We start from the raw sequence: 9,600 nt of genomic DNA, 5'->3' as shown, positions 1-9,600 counted from the left end.
CCCCCTCCCCCCCTTGCCCCATCAGCAGGGGGCCGTGGGGTTCCAAGTGTGAGGCACTTTATGACAATGGACCCAGTTGAGAGTTAGGGCAGTGGCCGCGTCGTTTGTCCTAAAGGGGGAGGGGAACCAAACAGGGAAATGTGGGGGAGGAGGAGGAGGATAGGAGGAGGATGAGGAAGGGGTGGAAAAGGTGGAGGAGGAAGAGGAGGAGGAGGGGGAGGAGGAGAAGGAGGAGGAGGAGGAGAAGGAGGAGGAAAAGGGGCACTGATAGCTGAGAAGGGGGACAAAAGTCATAGAGGAAGGGCTAGATCGTAGGCAAGGAAAGAGATGCGAAGAAAGGTGCATGGAGGATGAGAAAGACAGAGTAGGAGGGAATAAGAGGTACGAGGGAAGAAAACTGGGCGAAGGAAATAGACAGTGAGACATATAGAAAAAAAAAACCGGGCAATTAAGTAAAAAGTAAGAATGTCTACCTGAAAAAAAAAATCTAGTCACATTAATCTTAAAGAACGCGCGCTTGTGTGTGTGTATGTGTGTGTGTGCGTGTGTGTGTGCGTGTATGTGTGTGTGTGTATATGTGTTTGTTGATATTATCATTAATATATATGAATGAATACCTATTGTGTGTATAATTACATATACCCCATTGTTATGTAGCAGGTGTGCATATACAATAGATCAAGTAAGAGATATTTTATATATACAAAGAGAGAAAAAGAGTGTGAGTGAGAGAGGTGGGGGGGAGTTAGAGGAGGAGTGAGGGAGTGAGGAGGTGAAGGAGAGGGCAAGACAAAGGAAGAGAGGAGAAAAAGAGGAGAAGAGAGGAGAAGGGAAAGAGGCGAGTGTGATGGGGAAATAATGTTACAAAATACGAGACAGAAGGATTATATGACGATGCAGGAGAGGAACGGCAGAAGAGAGAATAAGAAGAGAGAACAAGAATAAAAGAAGAAAGAGAAATGGGGTAAGGGACTGACATCAGAAGAAGAGAGAAAAGAGCGTAAATGGGGAGGAATATGAAAAGGAAATTCAGAAATGTTGGAAATATTAATGAAAAAGACTATTAGATGGAAGGTTACTAAGGAGGGATAATGAAAATGAATATACCAGATCTCAATAAAGTTGAGCACGTAAGGATATATAGTCATGGACCCTGAGAAAATATTCCTTCAACTGAATAAAACACCTGTTCCTGTTTGAGATTGCAAAAGGTTACAAAGGCGGAGCATGCCGACAGGAGACCTTTTGGTCCATAACTAGGTTTTGTCCTTGGGGTTCCTGAATAGGAAAAAATTCTACATTTTTTGGTTTGCTTCTTCAACCATTTTAGTTCTCGGAACTCTTCCATGTTGAATAAAGTCACCTGGCTATAGACGAAAGCGAATCTTAAAAAACCCTTACAACTACAAAGGTTAGATACAAATTTGTATATTTTCAATTCCTTTAGAATATTCCTTGCAGTCCATCTATCCTTTGGCAGAACACAAAAAGTAAAGTAAATATCTGTTTCGAACAGTTGACAGCCGGCCGTCTCGAATGTCACTATTTCCTTTAACGAAGTTGCCGACAGGCCTTCTCATAGTTACCGACAGGCCTTCTAATAGTTGTCGAAAGGCCTTCTCATGGTTGCCGACAGGCCTTCTAATAGTTGCCGACAGGCCTTCTAATAGTTGCCGACAGGCCTTCTCATAGTTGCCGACAGGCCTTCTCATAGTTGCCGATAGGCCTTCTAATAGATGCCAACAGGCCTTCTAATAGTTGCCGAAAGGCATTCTCATGGTTGCCGACAGGCCTTCTAATAGCTGCCGATAGGCCTTCTTATAGTTGCCAACAGACCTTCTAATAGTTGCCGACAGGCCTTCTAATAGTTGCCGACAGGCCTTTTCATGGTTGCCGACAGGCCTTCTAATAGTTGCCGACAAGCCTTCTTATAATTGCCGACAGGCCTTCTAATAGTTGCCGACAGGCCTTCTAATAGTTGCGACAGGTCTTCTAATAGTTACCGACAGGCCTTCTCTTAGTTGCCGACAGACCTTCTAATAGTTGCCGTCAGACCCTCTAATAGTTGCCGACAGACCTTCTAATAGTTGCCGACAGGCTTTCTAATAGGTGCCGACAGGCCTTCTAATAATTGCCGACAGGCCTTCTAATAGTTGCTGATAGGCCTTCTAATAGTTGCCGACAGGCCTTTTCATTCACCTGCGTGTTACCTCCTCCGCCATAATGGTGTTATTTCATTAAACTGTGCATGACCCTTTTGATAACGAAGGAATTAATGACGTGGAATGTAGAAGAAAGAGGAATCCGGTTGATATTTGCAATAGATTCGTACCTTTCAATATGCGAATATCATGAATTGCAGAAAGGCAGGAAACGAGTGCTTCCTCGTGAAATGCTTGAGTGGGAAAAGACCGTGAGAGAGAGCGAACCAAGATGAACAAAGAATAAAGGAAAAGCCGATGGGGTTTTGAATATCGGGAAAGGGAAGAATGTTGTATTAATATGTAAGAATATGGTTCACTTCGCAAACGTGGGCGCTGACACAGGCAAATGTACGCGCACACACGCATACACATGCACACAAGCATACACACATGCACACACACACGCACACACACACACACACACACACACACACACACACACACACACACACACACACACACACACACACACACACACACACACACACACACACACACACACACACACACACACACACACACACACACACACACACACACACACACACACACACACACACATACACAAACAGAATTGATAGAATTATATTTAATTTTTGTCAATTTTGCAGAGAAACGGTAACATGAGTTACGGGCATTCTGAATATGACAAATTACTTATATATAAAATCTACAATATTTCCGTCCAGATTAATATTGAAGGTTGCGCGGGGAAGCCGAAGCGAGGTCATGACCTAGGTCAGGGCTACCCACGGTTCCTCTCTTGTCTGAGTATGCGTGTATGTTAAGCTGTCTCTTTAACTGTGTGCATCAAAACCAACGCGTCGAAATGCAAATCTGTATACTTCCACTGTCGCACAACCAACGGAACAATATTCAACACTCCTCTTAAGACAAAGAGGACAGACATCCCAGTGAAGGACTATTCCTGTGTTCTTGGTAGCATACAAGGCAGTGGCTTTACCTGGAATCATCATTTCCGCGTAAAGGGAGTGAGGACTATTGTCGTACTGGGCTGACTAAAATGCTTCAAAACTATAACACTATCCACTAAACGTTGACTGTATCTTGTGCTAGTAAGGGCATTACTGTCCCAGTGCCAGGGATCGATCTACATGACATGTCTTACAAACAACTAACCTCATAGGTTCAGAAAGCCGGAGTTTGTTTCGTCATGGGTTGGAGCAACTTCAGAACCTCTGAATCACTACATCAAGCTACCAACATCCGCCAATTCACCCAACACAAGCATAAACTACGCTTAAGATATTTAGAAAAATTACACCCCAGACACGGACACTTAATTCGATATAAAACACTTAGAACACACCGTACATTCTCTTTGTCATCTGCTCCTCTCCCCCTGCGGTATATAAGAGAAATCGTGCATAACCATGTGAATACTACCAAACATGATATTCAATGTTACACACAGGAAGTGAAATCATCTCACTTTCGTGGGAAATATACACATATTTCCTACGAACAACAAGTTCACAAGCACAAACATAGATTTCACAACAAAGTTTCCGATTCCCCTCTCCCATCTCAATTTTCCGTTGGTTTACATAAACGGAAATCTTGATCACACGTCCTTTTGCCATATGCCTCCTGAGCCGTGAAATAAAGCATCCCTAAGCGCTTATTGGCACCAGCCCGCTTCTGTACACAAATGTCATTGCATTTTCATACAGACTTCTCTTCCTCTCCCACAAGACCCTATCCCTTGACAGCGGGTGGTCTGCCCTACACGATCCATTATCGAGGTTCCATGTATTGTTTGATGAAGTAATACACAAAGGCTCTGACCATCTACTGTTTTCCACTTAGCTTTAGTTGCACACACACACACACACACACACACACACACACACACACACACACACACACACACACACACACACACACACACACACACACACACACACACACACACACACACACACACACACACACACACACACACACACACACACACACACATACACACATACACACACACACACACACACACACACACACACACACATTCTTTATTTCGTCCGACTGTGGTGTTAGTTTTGATGTACTAATGTGTTACTACATTTCTCACCAGTTTTATATATATATATATATATATATATATATATATATATATATATAAATATATATATATATATACACACACACACACACACACACACACATATATATATATATATATATATATATATATATATATATATATATATAGATATATATTACACTGTGTTAAACACAAGAGCATTTTGACACTGATTAATTTTCTTACTGATATTTTCAAATTTTCTCGCAGTAGATCTCTTTTCAGGGGGGTGGGCAAATACAAGCCTTCCATAGTCTTCCGTATTCAACTAACGTTTCGACTACAGGGAGTCATCTTCATAACGGTATCCAAGAATTAAGTCACAATCCTACATAACTACATAATACACAAATGACAGTTTGCAGACAACGTGCATTTAAGTATAGGCCGCTTGGAATCGCTGAAAGGATCGTGTTGACCTGCGTGGGCGGACACTTCACTCGGGAAGGGGAGGGGAAGGGGGAGAGAATTATTTAAAGAATGTACATTGTGGATTTTTTTTATCTTTACGGTGTCAGAAGCAGTTTCAGTTTTTAGACAAAAACTCTTGTCATTCTTCATCAGTTCTGTCAGGATAATGTGCATGTTTCTCTGAGGGGTAAGTCTTTTGTGACTGGATTTTTTATGAACATGGGCGTGTTTGTGATTGTATGTGTGTGTTTGTGTATGTGTACATATGTGTGTGTGTGTGTGAGTGATTGAGAGAGAGAGAGAGAAATAAGGAGAAAGGGAATGTGCATTTGTTTATTGTATAAGATATCCAGTACGTATTATCATTTCTCCAAGCTATATAAGTGTCTGTACACTTTTATCCTACTGTGTGTGTATATATGATTTTAAACGAACATAATGTATAGTTCCTGGATTTTCAGTCAGAATCAATTTGTTCTTGTTACCAGGCAAATGTCTCCGACCTCGCCTTCTTTCAAGCAAATTCAATATCACGACGAAGGCAAAGGAAGGCGGGGGGGTGGGGGAGACCTGGAGAAGGTGGAGTGTTATGGGAGAAAGGAAGGAACTGCGGAAATCATTGTTCATTAACCGCGCTGGTGCCATTTGACCACCCTTTTTCCCCCATTACAGACCATTACTTCACCCGCTGCTCTACCTGTCACCCTTACAGCCCATTACTTCACCCATTAGCGTCCCCTATTATTGCGCCCATTGCCGTCATTAGGGAAGGTGGTAGCTCAGCATTAGCATAACGACCGCAGTTCAGGAGGGAACAGGTTGCCTAGATGTGGCTGTCTAGGCTGCACTCGACCTAGTACCTACTGCTCGCCAGGGACTTCTCTCACTAGAATATGGGCACGCGCGCGCGCGCGCACGCACACACACACACACACACACACACACACACACACACACACACACACACACACACACACACACACACACACACACACACACACACACACACACACACACACTCGGTGGCACTGTTGGTAGAGCGCTGAACTGGGAAGTAGAAGTGCTCCCAGTACCCAGTTCGAATCCTGCCCAGGGCCGAAATTATTTCGGTATCGCTGTGCCTCGGGTCGTTACTCTGACTCTCGTGGGCGGGGAGTTGGGTGTGTGTGTGTGTGTGAAAGGTCATAGCATTATCCATAGATCGGACCTACGAGCTCTGAGCTCTCTTACGGGAGGGAAAATAGCTGTCGATCACGAGTACAACACGTGATCCAAAGACCAAGTGAATACACACACACACACACACACACACACACACACACACACACACACACACCCACACACACACACACACACACACACACACACACACACACACACACACACACACACACACACACACACACACACACAAACACAAACACGCAAATATAGATACATATACATGGCTATACTCACGTACGCGCAATTATACACATATAAATACCCATACACACGTGTTCGCTCTCAATTTGAGATACACATATAGTAGCATACTCATACAGTATACACAGATGCATGTGTATTTACCTAAATGTAATATTCATTTGTATATACGCTTGTGAACATGCGCACACACACGCACATGCGGACATACGCAAACGATCGCTCTCGTGTGTGTGTGTGTGTGTGTGTGTGTGTGTGTGTGTGTGTGTGTGTGTGTGTGTGTGTGTGTGTGTGTGTGTGTGTGTGTGTGTGTGTGTGTGTGTGTGTGTGTGTGTGTGTGTGTGTGTGTGTGTGTGTGTGTGTGTGTGTGTGTGTGTGTGTGTGTGTGTGTGTGTGTGTGTGTGTGTGTGTGTGTGTGTATGTGTGTGTGTGTGTGTGTGTATGTGTGTGTGTGTGTATGTGCGCACCGTGCGCGTCCACATGGGTGTGTGTGTGTGCAACCATGGAAGGGCTCGAACGAATAGTTTCAGAACATGTTTTGCTGCCCAACGAAAGTTCAATATTGTAAGGTATATGGGTCTGAGCCCCCATACACGCCATTGTGTGAAACCCACTCGAGCTGTTGCTGTGAGTGGGTCAACAGAGTGAAATAGTATGATATTAACCTGGGTGATTTTAGCCCTTTTAGTGTTTTAGGCCGGTCCATTTGGATGATGCATGATGGTACACAAGCCCTCCTATTTACGAGGTGACGCACAAGCCGACCGTGCCACAGTTGAACGCGTAGTCAAAATGTTTAGTATTAACTGGGGTGACTTCTCAGCTGAATGAGATAGTCTGGTGTTAGCTAGATTTATATTTGTAGGTTAAATATGTCTGTTGACTGAGCTTAAATTCTTTTGTCAGGAGTTATCCATAAGCTGATTTTAATCGTCTAGTTTTCAAATAAATTCCCTAAAGGTAGCACAATGACATACGTATTATGTGTTTTACAAGTGCAATATGCTTAATCTCAAACACTTAATTTTCACCTAGAATAAAGTTCGCATACACACATACAAACGTACATAAACACAAATACGCACATATGCACACACGGATAAGCACACATATGTACATATGTACATACAGAGGATACAGAAGTACATGCTATAATCCATGACCTCAATTAAAGAAAAAAAAATAATGTTAATCGATACCATAGAACATAGAAGGTTTCGTTTGTAAACGCTACTACAAGCCTAAACTTCTAAAATTTTACATAATCGTCAACTCAACCTACAACAAAAGGATTGTTTTAGACAAGAAATAAACCTGTTTTGTTTTGCCGTCCCAAGGGATCCATAACCCGTCAACCATGATGTGACCTGAGGTCACCAATCCAGCTCGCTTTTTGACCTTTTCCTCCAGAATGGCTTGTTCAGTATGTGATAACCCGTGTACAGTGTATTGTCTACACTCATCGAAATGGGAGACATTTTTTGTCCACTAATTACCAGATGAATCAAGATATCACAAAGGGATGAATTTAACAACATTTCTTGGGCGCTCGACTGAAATTTAGACAGATATATCTGTTCACTCTCTGTGTCAGTGGTATATTTGTTAAGTAGGAAATACGTACATATAAAGGAGAAAAAATGGATGTACGTGCATGTGCGTATGTATGTTTGTATGGATATATGTGTTTCTGCCTATGTTTACGAGTATATACATATGTGTATTTATGTATGTGTGTAAGTTTGTGTGTATGTGTGTGTGTGTGTGTGTGTGTGTGTGTGTGTGTGTGTGTGTGTGTGTGTGTGTGTGTGTGTGTGTGTGTGTGTGTGTGTGTGTGTGTGTGTGTGTGTGTGTGTGTGTGTGTGTGTGTTGTGTGTGTGTGTGTGTGTGTGTGTGTGTGTGTGTGTGTGTGTGTGTGTGTGTGTGTGTGTGTGTGTGTGTGTGTGTATGTGTGTGTGTGTGTGTGTTTTATTCTTTGTGGGTACCATACGACTGATGCATTTTGCAATCTTAGGATGATCAGGGTTTTAATTTTTTTCACCATATTTCCATCCATATAATGAAAGTCATCAATTTTGTGCTTTCTAAGCTAAACACATCGTCAGACTGATAGATTGTAGTCGACAAAAGCCACTGAGGAAACGGTCACAAATGTATTTTCAATAGAACTGGGAAATTATTGTCTTTCAATGTATTGGTTTTAACAGGGAAATTATTATGGTCCCAAATATACAGCTAACGTAATGTATGGAAATCAAAAGTCAAAGTCGCGTTTTGAGTTTAATTTTTTAGATGAATTAAACGTGTATTAGTGTGTTGTTTGTCAAAATAACATAAAGTTGTTTACCAAAATTATTATTAATTTTTTTCTCCTTTTTGCTTTTTTTATATATCTATTTTTTTACAGTAGGGAGGGAACCATTTTTCTGTTCAAAATGAAATTTTGGCAATAAAGATTTCTATCGTAATACATTTACCTCATTCCACTGAAAGGATCAGATTCTAGATATCTGCTAAAACTTGTAAAGTTGGCCAAGTTTGCCAAGTCTAGAGTATACTCAACGGATAGAATTGAGTATATAAACAGAAACTCTGACATTCTTTGTAGTCAGTTCCTCAAGAAGTATCAAACTATATGTGTTCATTTGATTTACATATTTATTTATATAAGTGCTTATTTATTAAACTATTTACTTGCTTATCTATTTATTTGTTTATTTATTCATTTATTTATTTATTTACTTATCTATTTATTGATAATTTAATCTACTTATTCATTTATCTATTTATTTACTTATTTATTTATTGATAATTTAATTTATTTATTCATTTATTTATTTGTTTACTCAATTTGTGTGGCAAAATCTAAAAATAAAAATTTTGGAGTATTATTTTTCGAAAACACTTTTGGAGTTAAAGTAAATCTATATTCAGAAAATTACAATGAAATGATCTGTTGGACTGTATTTGAGTTATTACACTAGAAATTTCAAAGTCTGAGTTATTTGCTAAAAACTAAAAGTGATACATTGTTATCAACTTTGGAACCTTGTTTCTGCTGAAAAATTTAAATCTTGACAAAAACAAAATTATTCTTGTAATCACTTTGGGAAGAGGTGCCATTTTTTTATAGTAAAATTTTATAGTAAAAATTTTTTATATAAAAATTTTTCTATATGATCCCTTTTGGTCGACCCTATATGGGTGCCATACCTTGCAAACTGATATAATATATACAAAAATATGCAATGAAATGATCTATCGATTAGCGTTGAAATTAACATTGCTTTTATCTGCTGATGCGAACTAATGTAAAACGTTATTTTTTGTTAGTCGTGATTCTGGTACAAATCTATATATGAGCAACAACAACAGATTTCGAAACCACTCAGAATATATTGATAGCCAATAGAGCAAGCTATACGTTGATGTAAAACTCATAAAAACTACTCAAAT

The sequence above is a fragment of the Oratosquilla oratoria genome, chromosome 1 (assembly GCF_046742065.1).
Source record: "Oratosquilla oratoria isolate Oo_2021 chromosome 1, ASM4674206v1, whole genome shotgun sequence".
Lineage (NCBI taxonomy): Eukaryota > Metazoa > Arthropoda > Malacostraca > Stomatopoda > Squillidae > Oratosquilla > Oratosquilla oratoria.
Note: the sequence above shows the minus strand (reverse complement) of the source record.